Source organism: Chionomys nivalis, chromosome 24 (assembly GCF_950005125.1).
Source record: "Chionomys nivalis chromosome 24, mChiNiv1.1, whole genome shotgun sequence".
NCBI classification, from domain to species: domain Eukaryota; kingdom Metazoa; phylum Chordata; class Mammalia; order Rodentia; family Cricetidae; genus Chionomys; species Chionomys nivalis.
Window position 1 is genome coordinate 21946673 of NC_080109.1, and position 17277 is coordinate 21963949.

The 17277-nt window shown below is 46.1% G+C and overlaps 1 protein-coding gene across 1 annotated transcript in view; it reads right to left on the minus strand.

Annotated features, from left to right (window-relative positions):
* Smad9 (SMAD family member 9) overlaps positions 1 to 15723 on the minus strand; it is a 40218-nt gene extending 24495 nt beyond the window's left edge. Inside the window, exon 1 of the mRNA XM_057757127.1 lies at positions 15594 to 15723. The gene's annotated coding sequence lies outside the window, so the exon portion shown is untranslated. The remainder of the gene's footprint in view (positions 1 to 15593) is intronic.
* Positions 15724 to 17277: the final 1554 nt, after the last annotated feature.

Sequence of the window (17277 nt, forward strand, 5' to 3'; positions counted from 1 at the left end):
ATTGTCCTTGGGTCCTTAAGGACCATTGTCAGCAGACTGCAGAACAAATCAAATTAGGGCTGAAGACACTTTATATTATAACCTCTTCGCCCATCAAAACACCACCACCCTTACAACTCCGAAAACTTTACAACTGTTCCAGCTTTTTGTAAGCAGGCAGTATTATTTTACTGCTGAAGTCAATGAGCCCCTTGTAAAAATTGTTGCCAGCATGGCTTCCAGAAACAAGACAAGCTGTATTACTCTAAATATCAGATGATGCCCGTGCAGAGTATCTTAGCTCAAATGTGAAAGCAGATCTCCGTCACTCTTTTAGTAGATACTAAGGCTGGTTTCATGGGCAACTCAACTTTTTCCTCACTGTAGGTCGGTCCAGACAGACTGCATTCTGTTCTGCAGTCTTGAATGTTTATGGGCAGCTGAGCTTCCCTCTAATGCAAATATGTACACTTTGCTTTCTCTTCCTACCACCCCACTTCCCTTCTCTCTGTGGTTCAGCCCAAACATGGAGGATGGTTCCTCAATACAGAGGACAGAGATGGAACAAAATAAAATAAAAAATTTTTTAAAATTCAGGACCTTTTTCTTTTCTTTTCTTTCTCCTTTATTTTTCGGTCAAAACAGAAGTCACGTAAACATACTGAAATTTTACTTAACTTCATTTCTTTCCCACTTTGGTCTTCTGAGAAAAATAAGTACCTCAAAGAATGAGCGGCTGTTTTGCCTGGCATGGTACCATCAAACGTGTTGCTGGAGCTGGAAGGATGGTTCAGCCGTTCAGAACACTTGCTTATCTTGCAGAGGGCAGTTTTATTTCCCAGCACCCACATGTCTGCTCACAACCATATGTAACTCCAGTTCCCTAGGATCTGATGCCCTCTTCTGGTCTCTATGGGCATTACATGCATATGTTACATATACATGCATGTAGGTACACACTAATACACATTTCTTGGGCAGCAAATATATACTATTATTTATTAAAATCCCATAAAATGATCTCTGAAGCCTTTTGAAGTAATTCATAGCACTTCATTCATTAACCCCACTGAGAACTAGGAATCATGTCTGCATTTTCTATACAGTAAAACTCCAAAGCTTTTAATATTACATTAAAATATAATCCAGACATCAGTCGTCCACTTATGGCCCTATTAAGTGGTTCCTTGGGGGGGGGGAGTCATGTTGTTGGGCTTAACTTTTATTGGTTGTTTGAAATATAGGTGGCAGTGAAGAGATTCTGAGATGACTAATCTTGATTCTCAACTTGAATGGACGGAGAAGTGCTCGGGCTATCAATAAAGCATGTGTCTAGGCATGTCTGTGAGGTGGATCCAGAGAGAACTGGCAAAGCAAGGGATGCTCACACGGAGTGGTGGCACCATTCCATGTTGGAGCATAGATGGGATTAAAGAAGAAAAAAAGAGGAGCTCTTTAGCTGAGGCTCTGTCTCTCTGCTTCCTGAGAGCCATGATGTGAGCAGCTGTGATGAACCAGCCCTTTCTGCCTCCATGGACCAGAACCTCAGCCATCATCAGGTCTTTCTGCCTCCATGGACCAGAACCTCAGCCATCATCAGGTCTTTCTGCCTCCATGGACCAGAACCTCAGCCATCAGCAGGTCTTTCTGCCTCCATGGACCAGAACCTCAGCCATCAGCAGCTACTAGCCAGTCCTTCTCTATGGTTCTGTCAGGTGTTATATCACATTGAAGAGAATTTGACTAACTCCAGATCTAGACTTCTGTGCCAGCTCAGTAATAATGGTTTTTCCTTACTGTTCTCAGTCTGTGAGTACCCACAGTCTATAACTGGCACCCAGAAGACAGCTTTCCTGACTCCCCAGACCAGAGCTGGGACGGGCACCTCCAGGCGCCAGTTTTCTCAAGTGGATCTCTTTGGAAACAGAGGTAACAATGTAGCTAAGAGGGCACCAACTGCCATCCTAAGGCTTCTGCCTGTTAAGTTCATCCTTGCCTGCTCTTCCCTTCACCCACCGCATTCCTGCCACGTAGACAACCTGTTCTTGACACTCTTGCCTTCCGTAAAGAATTCCAGAAATTAAAAAGCAAAACAATTGAAGCAATGAGAGTGTGCTCTGTACCTCCTCAAGACAGACTAGCACAGCAAGGGGGACGGGTGTAAAACAGGCAGGGGATGGTTCGGTTGAGGACGGTGATAGCAGCAGTGTGTGTGTGTGTGTGTGTGTGTGTGTGTGTGTGTGTGTGTGTGTACTAGATAATGAGGCTTGATTGTACCATTGACTTGAAAGATTAGGCTCGAAGGGTTTCATTCTTGCCGGGGACATCCAGGGCAAAGGAGGGCCACTACTTTCCAAAGTAAGTCATGGCTGACCTGTGACCCCTTAACAGGAAGACATCCATGAATCTAGGACATCTAGGAAGTTAGTCAGCATGCGGGAAGAAAAGTTTTCCCTACGTAGATCTGTCACCAAATTAAGTCTTGAGCTTTACACGTTAAGGAGTCCGAAGAACAGCCCAATCAGAAAACACACAAGTACTAGCATGACCTTTCGAGAAAAAAAAAATTTGAACGGAATTTTCAGTAAACACTTTCATCAGTTGCAGTTGAACTCAATAGCCAGGCAGTGAGTGAACCCTGCTGTTGCTCAAAAGAACAGACTCCAATTAGGAAAGGGCCGCGACTGCCCGTGGTGAGCTGCAATGCATTCATCTGCAGTTTTCATGCATGTGTTTCTCAGCGCAGAGAATTTCAAATGTAAATAATTTTGGCAGTCTGACACATGTCATTAATAATTCACATCTTTTATGAAAACTGCCACTGAACAACTGTAGTTTTTTTTCATAACAGCAAACACTGCTGCTGTGACATTAACAACTGTAGGTTTTTTTTTCATAACAGCAAACATTGCTGCTGTGACATTAAGCAATCTATTGCCACCCCACAAATTGAGCCATATGGTCCCATCTGTTTCTAGGTTCCATTACAACACAGCTACTTCAGGGCAATAAAGAAATTGCTGACCAGAGGATGCAAACGTGTCTCTTACTGCACAACTTTGCAAATCATCAATGCGTCGTCTACAGACCAGACAAGAATCTGACGGTGATGAGAATCCTCTCTGCACCTTATGGCCCTGGTGACGATTTCAGACAATGTGTGAAGTGTGCACACATTCTCTAAATTGCATTATTCCGGGATTGCCGGCACTAACCACTCTACTTAATCCTCAGAGAAATGTATAATCGTCCCATGCGATCACCTCGGCCAGAGACTCTGAGTCCCTTGTGCACAGAACTTTGCTTCAGGTTTGGTCTTCCTCTCAACAACTAAATGTCAGTGAGTGTCTGCGAAACCCACTGCAAGGGACACCCGTCCCAAGCCAGCTCAGATATCACAAGCCTTTGTGGCATTCCCAGATGCTGTGTACCCTGCACACATTTCGGTGTCAAGCTTTTTATGGGCGGTGATTATCTTACCCATCAGTAGCATTCAACCCATGCACATAATCACTGACATAATGACAACACCAACTGTTGATGTCAAGACACAACAGATGCTCAAAAATACTAACGGCTGGTTCTGGCATATTCTTTACACAGGAGCTCCTTGTTTGGACACCTTTGTTGCCAGCTGCTATGAAAACCCAGCTCCTCTCACCACACGTGTCTCCGTTCCTAAGGAGGGAAGACAACAGTTTGTTGTTGTTGTTTGGGGTTTTGTTTTGCTTCTGAGGGGAGAGTTGGCAGCTGAAGACATCTTAGTTGTCACAACTAGGGAAGGAAGATGTCACTGGGATCTATCTCCTGGCTAGAAGCCAAGGATCCTATTAAATGTTCTACGATGCAGAGGACAGCCCCTAAACAGGAATGATCTGGATCTAACAGTCAACAGAGTCGAGCTGAGGAAGCCCTCATAGAGACTTATTCTTCAACAGCAGTTGGTTCAACCTTACTCTTTTTTTTTTAATTTATTTATTTATTATGTATACAATATTCTGTCTGTGTGTATGTCTGCAGGCCAGAAGAGGGCACCAGACCTCATTGCAAATGGTTGTGTGCCACCATGTGGTTGCTGGGAATTGAACTCAGGACCTTTGGAAGAGTAGGCAATGCTCTTAACCTCTGAGCCATCTCTCCAGCCCCCCCACCTTACTCTTATTACTGCCCCCCCCCAACCTATTCTTTCCAAAATCTATCACTGCTAATGGTCCTACTTAATTATGTCTGATATTTATTTTTGGCTGTCTTTGGGTTTGGGGGTGTTTTCAATTGGACTTTCAGAAAAACTACCCAATATATCAATACTTCACAAGAAGAAATGAAACCAGGTTTTAGAAATTCTTGCTGCTGCCGGGAAGAGAGACAGTTTGTGAATTCAAGGCCAGACTGGTCTACAAAGAGCGTTCCAGGACAGTCAGGGCTACATGGTGAGACCTTGTCTAGAAAAAATGAAAAACAAAACAAAGCAAAAGTGGAGAAAGCATTTAAACATTTATTTCCCTTCCCTTCTTCCCCTCCCCCTTCCTTCCTTTTTTTTTTTTTTTTTTTTTGAATCAGAGTCTTTTTGTTGACTAGGCTGGCTTTGAACTCATATATTTAAATGACCCTTCAGCCTCTCAGGTAACTGGAACTTGGCAGGTTCCCTCCACCCATCACCCCTAGCTTTAAATACACATTTCTTCAAGAAGGATACAAGGTGACAAATGAGCCCAAGATACATCAGCATCACTGGGAAGACACAATCAAAACACAGAAAGGGGTGGCTTCTCCCTGTCAGAACTGCCACCACCAACAAAATGGAAAGTACCTCAGTGAGCTGGGGCTTGGAGGCTTCAGCCCTGTGGGTGGGAATGGAAAACAACTTGGTTATCACAGACAAGCTTAGCCGTTGTTCACGGAGTTACCATATGACAACCGATCCTAGGTGTGCACCCTAAGTCAAAAGCAAGCACTTGGAGTTCAGGGCAGTTGGATTCACATGGCTGAGAGGTGGAAACCAATGAATGTTGATCAAGAGACGAACGGGTAAACAGAGGTGGTGCACATCCCGGAGGTATCCATTTTGCATTCACAAGCAGAGAAGAGGCAGGCTGTGCAATGTGGAGGAACCTTGGAAACACTGCTTAGCGATGTGAAGCAGACACAAAGGATGCTAAGGAGTCAACCCGTGTGGAATATCTACAGATTCATCAAGGCAGTACACAGAAGGGAGGTGACCTGAGGGGGATGGAAGGGGAATGGGAACCACTGCTCAAATGAGGGGGATGGAAGGGGAATGGGAACCACAGCTCAAAGGACATCGAAGTTTAGTTTGAGAAGAAACGTTCTGAAGATGGGCAGTGGCTACGAGTTCACTGTATGAGTATGCTTAAAGCCACCAAGTTTAAACTCAAAAATGGTTAAATGGTAAACATATAAATTTTTTTATCGTGAAAAAAAAAAAGAGTCTATTCCAAGTGTCAAACGATATGCTCTGTTACCCTTCGAGGGCTTTTCTCTCCCCTTCTCTGCCAGAATTAGAAATGGTTTTTAATCAATATTAATTCTCGCAAAATAACGTGTCATGGTTTCGTAGAAAACTGAATAGCCAATGACGTAAAATGCTGAGGAATCTTCTAGATAACCGGTCCTGTGGGCTAATCCCTCTCAAAGCTGCTCTCTGAAGGACAGCCCAGCTCGGGAGCCCAGCTCGGGAGCCCTGGCTCTCTGCCTGCCCTTCAGAGTCTTTCCTCCACTAAATGCAGATTCATGTAAACATATCAATTTCCTCTGAGGGCGGTGGTTTGGGGTTTAGAGCAAAGTACCGTTTTAAAAATAACATTTGCTTCAACACCGAGGGAAGGAGGAATTGTGCACCGAACCCCAGAGAGAGTCTTTTTTTTAATGAGACCTGCTTTCTATCTCAGAACCGAGTGGCAGCAACTTTATATGGCCTCAGTCAATAATGCTCAGCCTTTTCTTCTCCGTATCAGTTTGCCTTATGATGCAAACTCTAAAATTTCAACCAGGGTTGGAAAGATGACTCTGGCAAAGGACTTAGGCTGGGTTCCCAGCATCCACCTGTCAGCTCAAACCGTCCATAACTCCTGTTCCAGGGGCGCCAGTGCCCTCTTCTTGTCTCCATAGGAACTGCATGCATGTGGTACACAGACATACATGTAAGCAAACCATCATACCCATAAAAAAAATCTTTTAGAAACATTTTCCAGTTAAAATAATATACTAAAAACATCCCTAAGACAACTCTATGTATTCAGGCAGGGGACAGAAATATACATTTCTTCTTGAAGTAACAGTTTGATGTTTATGGTTGCCAATAATATTTCAGAACCTCCAAAACATCATGGGAAGATCCACACAGTCTGAACTTGATTCTTTCTTAAAACTGACTCTATGATCTCTCCTGAAATAGGACAACAGAGCTGACCACCGGAATATAATTATGGGTTCAACCCAATTTACATTACACTACAATATTAAGTACAAGAATATTTGAAGCCCATGAAAAGTTGGCTCAGGAAGACAAACTGGTATTTTAAGTCAAAGGAAACCATGCCTATAAAGGTCTTGATTAAAAAATTCGCAAGTTGAAAAAAAAAAAAGAATATTTGAAGCTCATTTAAAAACACACTTTAGCCGGGAGATGGTGGCTCACGCCTTTAATTCAGCACTCGGGAGGCAGAGGCATGGGGAACTTTGTGAGTTCAAGACCAGCCTGGTCTACAAGAGCTAGTTCCAGGACAGGCTCCAAAGCTATAGAGAAACCCTGTCCTGAAAAAAACAAAATAAATAAATAAATTTTTATTTGTTTTTACTTATATAGGTATTGCGATTATTTTAATGCTTAGTTTAATGAAGTTGTCCGGTGACCTCTAAGCCTGCTGAGCAGTAGACTGAGAGAGGAAGCGGAGATTCCCTTGCAGGGGCCGGGTACGAAGTGTGCAGCTGCTGGAAATTGGCCACCCTTTGCCAGGTGCTGAGCTGGAACACGTGTGGAGCCAGTAAGTCCCGGTCACTCATGTGCAAACCACACTGTCTTCCTTTCCCCGACCCCACATTCAGGAGGGCACCAAATCCCGATGTCCCGTGCAACTGTTCCTGCATCCTCCTAATGTTTGGACCCCCTCAGCGGATTCCATTCTCATCCACAGCAGCGCTGCCTGAAGACCACGTGACCCTTTGCTGCGCCTTGGCAACACAACGGGATCATCATTGTTTCTTTAGGTTGGGATTGAAAGGGCTACGTTTGCACTGATTGCCCCCCGCCCCAGATTTTTACTCTGAACTATCTACTTTACGTATTTTCTAACAAACACAGTGAAGCTGAGCATGCACTGATGTTTTTTAGCTTCAAAAGCTCTTCTGGCCTCCTGGCATCCTCTGCTCCTCCTTCCGGAAGCTGACTTCCTGGAAACCCTCCCCAGTGGCCTTCAGGTGGTGGCAGTGGAGGCGGAGGCGGCGGCAGCAGCAGCAGCAGCAGCAGCAGCAGCAGCAGAGAGCTTCCCTCCTACCCACTGGGTTCCCACAGCATCTTCACCCCTGTCTTTGTTAAAGGCTGGGAGTCTCCTCAAAGTCATCACTATGCCACCTGGCATGCGGGGTGCAAAAATCCAAGTTCAGTTTTATCAATGACACGAACCATTGCTTCATTAAATCTCATGTAATCAGTTCAGCGTCCACCCTAAAACTTGTGGCTTTGCTAGTTTCATACAATAAATTTCTTTAAAAGGCGAACTTACATAACACATACAACTACTTTTGGGCATTTGCATTTAACACTTTATCTGCTTCAAGAGGTATTATACAGAATACTAACTTGAAAGTGAATCCTTGTAAAGGCTTAAATGGCTATAAATAGGATTTTTAATGTCTTTAAACAGATGTGTATGTGTGTGTGTTGAGTTTCCTGGCTGCCTGAAGGGCAATGGAATCATTAATAATTCACATGAGATAGTATGTGCCTAGAATCCTAGCGCTTGGGAGTCCGAAACAGGAAGATGGCGATTTCAAGACCAGCCTGGCATTGGAGTGACGTGTTGACTCAAACAAACAATTCACTAATAAACCATGTGATGGATGCTATCCTGGGAAGCTCAGAAGTGGTGGTACACCACTGTCAGAACACCTGATCTGCTAGTGTCCGTATGGCCATCAGAAACGTGACATCACCTCAAACGGTCTTCCCTGTCCCCCTAGGTAGCCTTCCTAGTCCAACCCCTTGAATGTTCTCTTTTTGCCCACAGGTTAAATTTAAATGGTTCTTCTTTGTCTAAGGATTAGCCCTGAATCCCTGTACCCTTCTCCCCACTACAGCCCACACCCCCCAAGCGACTAGGGAAGATGAGGAAGGGAGATGAAGGCAGAATCTAAACTTGGGAAATCCAGGATGACCTGTGCCTCTACTAGGGCTGAGGGGCTCAAGATGAGATGTAGTTCCTAAACTCTACAAGCTTTTAGTCGTCCCAAGGAGGCCGACTAGGAGGCATCGATGGGCACAGACGAAAGGACTTTATCCAGCTCGCAGCAGAGACGCCTGGCCAGACGCCTGGAGTGGTATGTTTCAAACCTCCCTGCAGGATATTCAAACTCACACTTGAGAGAGTAGAGGTCACGGCAACAAACCATAGTGACCTCCAGAAAAAAGCAGTGAACCACACCATCCCCCTGCCTCAGAGTCCTGACATTCTTACAGGAATTTCTACAAAAATCTCTCTTCTTGTCAGACCTTCTAGTTTACTCGTATTTATATTCTCGAACCTCGAGGGGCTGAGAACTCATATACACAGCGATGAAGTTCTACCTAGGAACAACAGAAAGAAACCCAAACAGACCGCAACTGGACAGGGCATTAATGAACCTCACTGTCTGGGATTATAACAATTTTCGTTTATTTCTACTTTACGTGTACGAATGTTGGCCTGCTTGTATATCTGTGCACCACATGCATGCAGTGCCCACAGAATCCAGAAGAGGGCATCAGATCCCCTGAAACTGGAGTTACTGATGAGTTTTGAGCTGCCAAGTGGCTGCTGGGAATTGAAGCCAGGTCCTTGGTAAAGAGCAGCCAGAGCTCTTAACCACTGAGCCTTCTCTTCAGCCCTGTTACTATCCTTAATGTTTTTCTTTATTCTTGTAATTTCACACATAGAGACAAAGGAATAAGATCGCATATGCCCTCCACTTCTCCTCCAACATGCCTCATAACTCTGGATCTTTTTAACATAACCCACTAAACGCTGCTAGTGCTGCCCACAAGTTCATGGGTGTGGGGTTATTCACTGGAGCATGGGAATCCAGGAGTGGCCACATTCCCTAAAATGAACGATTCTCCTTCCCTTAGGAACTGTCCACTGCCTGTAGCTCTTTAGTAAGGGCTGGGGCTCTGAGATCATCTACTCTATCCTCACTGGGATTTCAGTGGGCTTGACCTTGTGCACCGCAGACACCGTGAGCTCCTGAGTCCAACATTTCTAGAAAACCAGACTTCTACAGCACTCTGCCCATCCTGAGATCTTAGATTCTCTCCATGATGGTCCCTGAGTCTTGGTGTGGTAAGGTAGGGGGTTAAATATGGATGTACTGCTCAGATCTGAGCTCTCAGTCCCTTATTCTCAGCACTTTGATAATTCCTACATCTCGACATTGACTGCTGCCCACTGCATAGATAGATAGATAGATAGATAGATAGATAGATAGATAGATAGATAGATGGTAGATAGATGATAGATAGATAGATAGATAGATGATTTGACTGATAGATAGACAGACAGACAGACAGATGATTGATTGATTGATTGATTGATTATTGATTGACAGAAATAAGGCCTCTCTGACGAGGTCCTAGCTCAGGCCTGGTCTCCACTCTGGGTCCACAGCTTCCCTGGAGTACTATCCTGGCATCTGTCTTTCTGCTCTCCTTCGCTCCTTGTGAACTTTTCTGTAGAGTCCAGAATTTTATTTATTATGTTGTTTCTTCTTTTGTGGAATGTCCCCATCCCCTGCCTGGTTGGGCGCGAGGCGGTGTCTCATAAGCAATTTGGATTCAGTAGTTATAGGGTAAATGAAGTTGAAAAGTATCAACACTACCCCCACCCCACACACTGGCATGCGGAAGCACACTACCCCCCAACCCCACACGCTGGCATGCGGAAGCTGCATCTACAAAATCCTCACATTTAAAAATCAACACAAAAAAATCTGTTTTTTTTTTTCAAAAACCAGACCCTTTATACAGAATATTTTACCAGTGGCTTAGATATAATCACAATAAAAAGCAACGAGACGGCCACGTCTCTGAACATTCAGGCGCCAGCTGTTCACAAACACAGCCAGCACCTGGTGGCCAATTTGAGCAAACACGCGATGAGTCAATAGGCCATAGGGAAGCATTCACGTCCTTAGAGCTTTCTATATATATGAGCAACGCCTGAGCCAATTCACACTCCTGAGAATGAAGCTCAGCTGCCACTAGACAACAGAGAAAGGTGACAAAAACATGTCAGGAGACAGGCTCGTGGGACCTAAAATCTTGCACACGTGGCACATTCTCTCGTGGTTCTTTTTCACGGCTGCCGGTTTGGGCTCCGCACTGTCTTCCCTGCCATTGCCACTCATCACTCCTGGTGATCCCCCTTACAAATACGTTCTGTGACACCCACTAGTCACTGGTGGTCCCCTTTACAAATATGTTCTGTGACATCCAACAGGCCAGATAGTTATTGAGGTATTTCCTCAGCCAATCTAAGACCCTGCTGTGACCCAGGGACCTTGTATCTGCTAATGCCATGCCAAACACCTAACAATCTACTTCCAGAGGCTCGCCTCCCTACCCTTTTAAGCCTCACACTGCCCCGACTGTACGAACGTCCTAGCTTTAAAATTCCCTGCCCTTTCCCTGCTCCCCCTAAATGCCAACTCTTTCCTCTCTGAGTCTCAGCAAACAAAAAGATGAACTCATTAATGTATAATGAAGTGTGTATGTATAACGAGAGAGGCCAAATATCCTAGCACAAAGCAGAAAATAGGTAGACTCCGAATCCTCGCCTGGGTCGTCATTGTTTTCTGAAGGATGGCGCTGCCCAGGCAGACATTAGCTTCCGCAGTGAAAGAAACAAGGCTTCAGTGGAACATGCATCATACATAAGCATGTCGTAAGAAAGTTCTGCACATCTGCTCCTCACTCTCCATTGCACATGAAACACATATGCAACTCAGCCCAGAACAGGCTTGGGCGGGGGGATTTAAGGCAAAACCACTAGGCCATGTAGAGGGAGATAGTCTATAGATGAAAGCTGGGTTTGAAGGCAAAAGATCCCCTCTGTCTAGAAAGCCCTTTCTGAATCAGTTAGTTTAAGCTCTTGTTCTGCTAGTGTTCCTAAGGCCGCCATCTCCAAACCCCCTGTGAACAGTCAGTCACCTGAACTTACGGTCTTGTAAGTGATCAGATGCTAACCACATTTCAGCCTTATCTGGTGGCACACACTTGAAAGGCTGAGGCAGGAGGATCACTGTAAATGTGAGGCCAGCCTGGGACACATGACAAAACACTACAAAAAAAAACAAACAACAAAAAAAAAAAAAACCCACATCCCTGCATGGAAAGGAGAAAGGGATGAGACAAAAACAGATGAGAGACAGAGAAGAGAAGAAAGCAAGGCAGAGAGAGTGAGGCAGAGAGGGAAACAGACAAAAAGAAAAAATACAGTGAATTTGATGGAGGGGGAGGAGAGAGAGAGAGAGAGAGAGAGAGAGAGAGAGAGAGAGAGAAATTTTCACATTTAATATTTTTATTGGCAACTCAAAATGATTAGAAGAACAACAGAGCTATGTAAATCGCCTTGGCATTTATCTCATGGGTTACACTGGTTCTCTTTAAACTAAATATGGGCTTCAGAAGAAGGGCAGAGAAGCACACGGCTTTCCCTGTCATGACCTCTGAAGGCTGCAGCTCTCGTCCTGGGCACATTTACAATCCCTCTCCCAATATCCAGGACCTCTGATTTACAGCAAACTGAATTTAAATTTTAAAATACACACTCTCTTGGATTCTTGAAGTTGACTGGTTAATTAGGGCTTTCCAACTAAAAATGTACAATTAAATGTGTCTTTCAGGCCTAACAGATTCTAGTTCTCCCACTGCCGTGCAGTAACTGGGTTTGCTGATCAGAACTTGGTGGATATTAAAGGCCCTTTAGCATCCAGCTCTAACAAGGCCAAAGCTCCAATCAAATACACACTAAGACATCAGCAATTTTGATGTGGCTTTGGAGGGAGGGGCCATTAGTGGATTGTGTTGGCAATTTTTCATTAAAATCATATTAGAGTTTTATTATAGTGGTTATATTGTATTAAAACCTGGATTTTTTTAAAAAAAATACTGAATATGAGACAGAAAATTGTTAATGCAGTAAGAGTTATTATGGAGTTTTTCTGACTACAACGCTTAGATACGGCATTCCTGGGGGGCGGGAGAATACATGGGGGGCACCTCAGCTACGGCATTCTTGGGGGGAAGCACATGGAGGGGGGCACTGGGGGTGGGTTGAGCTCAGAACGCTTTCCCATCTGGGCTGACGCTCACCACTTCAACACCGACTTCTCGAAAGATCGACCTAGTTTATGGGTGAAGTGCTTTTATAGATTTTATTTCAGAAGGGACCACGGGTTCAATCAAGAGAGTTTTTCATTTAATTACTATTTATTGACTGAAGGCTGAGCCGAGCACTGCAGTCAGCAGTAGAGGAACAAGAAGGGAACGTGAGATATGGTCTCCTCCGGTAAGGATCGCCTGAGGGGGGGAAACAATAGTAAGCAAAGCAGGAGGTGCAAAGGGCTCCTAGAAAGACACGCCCACCACCGCGGAGAGCCGAGAAAAGCCCCTGGAGGTAGCACAAGAGCAGAGTCCACAGAGGGGAAGGCATCCTGGGCCTGAGCCTAAGCTCAAGACAGGGGCAGATGAGAGGGAAGCCTAGGGATGCACGCAGAGCCTTGACTCACTCTTGAATCTGCAGGGAGACAGGAATTCTGGAAAAGGACACCCCCTGTGAGTCAGACAAGGGGTCCCGGGGCTCAGCTGCTACCAGGGTGAAGAGGCATCAAGATGAACACGGTTTTCACAGCCCCGATGACATCTAATGCTGGCAATTATCTTTAAATCCTAACGATCTCAGCTGGCACAGACCTACTTTAGAGGAACATTTGCCTTTAAGGGCTAGTTGGTTGCCAGGGTGTATTTGTTCATTTTAACTCCATCCCTCTTCTTACACAGACATTCGCCAGGTTCACATAGTACACACTGCCTGCTCACACCGCCAAAATGCGGGATGTACGCGTGTGCCACCCTTGACTCAGGACGGCGTTCCAATTCACTAGCAACAGCCACAAAGGGAATACAAACCCACCAGTGCAGAAGTACAATTTGAGGAAATTCACGCTTTCAACCTACAACCAGCTCATTGCTTTACTCTGCCTACGTCCCTGCTCCTGAGTCCCTAAAAGTGCTCACAGAAATAAACAGGAGTCTGCTCTAAGCTTGTGTTGAAAATGTTAGGACTTAACGTCATATGTTTTGAAAAATAAAAACCAAGAACACTTATAACCCTGACCTTCCCACCGCCGGGGCATACCTCTGGATAAGTATGATTTAGAGCGTATTAAAGCAGCCCATGATGAAACTGTTTTCTGGTAGTAGAGGGAAGGTCAGATACCATCAGCTGCCGTCTCTCTCCAACTGGGCAAAGTACAATGTGCTCTCATTCACCGGAATTCAATTATCTGTGAAACTGATAGCAAATTGTTTTATTTATGTGAAAAAATAATTTCTTGGGTTTTTTTGTTTGTTTGTTTTTCCACTCTCCCTCCAATTTGACCACAGGATCAGAAAGGATACACAGATTTACCACTCATTCAGGGCTTCGATATCTGTAAAGTTTCCTATAAACCAGAATGGAAATGCTTTTCTTCCTACATCTTAGGTTATCAGAGACGCGGTAGCTGATACTGGTGGTTTGCTCATTAACTATGAAATATGTAAAATAGGAGGAAAATATTTGATAAAGAAAACACCAAGTGTCTCCTGCTTAAAAGGCCTGGCAAGTGCTTAAGGGGTTAACCTTAATTTGTCATTAATTTTTTTAGAACCCACTACTGGTCAGTGAGCTCGCTGGGTCTAGACTTTGCAGGCATTCTCTTAAGCATAGCTCAAACCTGGGGGGGGCACCCTGACAAAGCCAGCCGCTCAAGCTTAAAAGTGGGGGCTGGCAGTGTCAGGACAGATCCAGCAAAGGCCGGCTTGCAGGAAGCTGCCTTTCCATGAAGGAGCCTTACCACTAGAAGCTATTTGCAGAAATATTATTTGACGCTTCGGTAATCTTATCATATTTTAAATGTTCCTTGTTTATAAACTACCACACCGGTTTCTTATCTGTGATGTCCTTGGATTACCAACCACAGACTTGAAAGTGAGCCAACATCGTGTGCCCCAGACTTCCTACAAGCAGAGCATTGGATCCTGGTCAGTTGCTGTTGAGTGTTTGGGCTGTATTTTTACTTCCCTTTTAAATATAGATGAACAGTTTCTAAATGCAAGCCTCCTAGGGCATTCCCTCTCATTGACAGGCATGCTAGGACATGTCACGACCACAAATATTCCCGAGGAACTGCCTAGGAAGGGGCATCATTAAAGGGCCAAAGACCTTACCGCTATCCTCTTCTCTCCCTGCTAGCTAAATTTTTACAGGAAACCAGCAAGCCACCACACCGTCATTGTAAACTGCGTCCACTAAAAGTAATTCCTAGTGTTCAGTGCCGTGCATTCAACCGAATTACATACAATTTGCTTCCAAAATGAGAGCCACATCATTTGTAGATTATTTCTCAGGATTACCAGTTCTAGCCAAGAAATACCCCAATGGAGGACCTCAAAACTATCATTTTCAATTGCCACGGTCGGAGGGAGAGAGGGAAGAGAAGGAGTAAGAAGACGTGTGGCGATTAGCCACCCATAAGAAGGCTCCCCACGCTCCTCCTCCCCATCGCAAGACCGGCGTCAGTCAGTCGCCTGCATCAGTCCCCACCTCGCCCCCTCCCGTCTGCGCAGCGCTGGCACCCAATGGTAGGCCCAGGAGAAGACAAACACAACCCAAGCGCTAGCTACAGACACTTAACATTCCTAACTTTTTTCTCTCTCTCACTGTGTGTGCATCAAAGGTAAGCAGAGAAGAAAAAAAATTACAGGAGTATGAAATAAGCCTTCGTGACCAAGGGCGCCCTGGAGTTTTAAAATCTCCCCCAGACTACCTTACATACACTCACACTCGCCCCTCTACTGTCCCCACCCCCCAGTAAAGGGCTACTTTCCCGAGCTGGGTTCCAGGGCTCCTGTCTCTGGGTGCAGGACAGTGTGCATCCTTCTGCACCCGGCCCACGCGCATCCCGCATCCCTGCCCACGCCCCGGGCCACGCGTCTCCCGGGATGAGTCCTAGGTGCCCAGACTGCCGCGGAGCCTTCGCACACTACACACGCCACCCGTGCTCCACGGAGAGCCAAGCCCCACGCCCGAGGACCTTAGGGACCTCCCGAGTGCCCACGCTTGCTGCATGGCAGCGCTTACCTGTCCGTGCGGTGCCACGCGTGCCCCCGCGCACCCGGGCTGCGCGGTAGCTGCAGGGCCCGGCCGGGCGGCGGCGGGACCGAGACAGCGGCTCCAGAGGCGTCAGTCAGGCTGGAGCCTCCTCCTCGGCCGCCCGCGTGAGTGCGCCGCGCTGGAAGGGCGCCAGGCGGCCGTGCGCGCAGCCCCAGCCAGGAGGGGGCCGTGCGCCCTGGCCACGCCGCGCTCCCCGCCCCCCCGAGCTGCGCACCCGCCCGCCCTGCGCATCGCGATTGCAGAGGGCTTTCAGGGCCAGCGGGGTCCCCAGGTCATCCCCGGAAGTGTCCTCCCCACCTGGAACCCAGGCAGCGCAGCGGAGGGAGGGGGCCGTCCCTCTGAGAGGCAGACAGGACCACCAACCTTGCTTGCCAGCCGGGCTGAGTCCTAGTCCCTAGAGGCCACATTTACTGGCTAGCTGTTCCTTATCTCTGTATCCGAGGCATGACTTGCCTGGCACCGGCCCAAGAAAATCTGACTGAGCTGAGTGGCGAGTGGAGTTTCAAACCAGTCCTATAATGGTGTGGGCTGTGATTTCTTACCCAGTGTATAATACATACTATCTAATCTTCTCGAGATAGACATCACGGGCACAAGGAACCTTCCTGTCCAGCGGCCTGGCTGTCCCCTAGGTCGACTGCCTCTAAAATGTCACTTGGGAAGCAGCACCTGTGTGCTGAAGGCTTTTGGTTCCCCCACCAAACCGTGCAGGTTTTCAAAGAGACAGCATGGCATAGGCCCACCTGCACACATCCTTCAAGAGGCCAAGTCACCTTGGAAATGTAAGGGAAAGTTCTCAGTTGAATTTCTTTTCCTAATCCTAAAACCACCACTTTCTGGAACATGCTGCTTTTGCAACACCATCCAAGGGTAGCCGAAGAGGGCTTTGCTTAAAATATATGGCGGAAGTTTCAATAATGCTGTGACTTCAGACTGAAAGCTGGCCCATATGCCCTGCTGTAGGTGTTAGGTTTGAGATTGCTCTGAGAAAGAAGAAACCTCAGAAGTAATACTGACCAGTGGTGGGGACCAATGAAAGTCATGGGCTGGATGAGGGACGTGTTTTGTGCGCACTTTGAGGCAAGTACTTCGATTCTCTGAATTGATAACTTGTAGCCCAGCACCACCTAACCCAGAAATGATATTAAAGAAAGAACTGATCGGATCAGTTTCCCTCTTCCATGGGAGCACAGAGTGTTGATGGGCTGGCTCATGCTTCTGCCATGGAGGCTGTGAATTCACAGAATTCTCAGGTGGTAGGAGTGGGCCAGACCTCTGAATATATGTACTCTGCCTTTTCTGGACATTACTCGTTTTTTTTTTTTTTTTTTGTTTTTTTGTTCTTTTGTTTTTTCGAGACAGGGTTTCTCTGTGGTTTTGCAGCCTGTCCTGGAACTAGTTCTTGTAGACCAGGCTGGTCTCGAACTCACAGAGATTCGCCTGCCTCTGCCTCCCGAGTGCTGGGATTAAAGGCGTGCGCCACCACACCCGGCTACTCTTTTTTTTTTTTTTTTTTTAAAAAAAAAAAAGGTTTTATTTATTATGTATACAGTATTCTGTCTGAATGTATGCCTGCAGGCCAGAAGAGGGCACCAGATCTCATTACAGATGGTTGCTGGGAATTGAACTCAGGAGCTTTGGAAGAACTTAA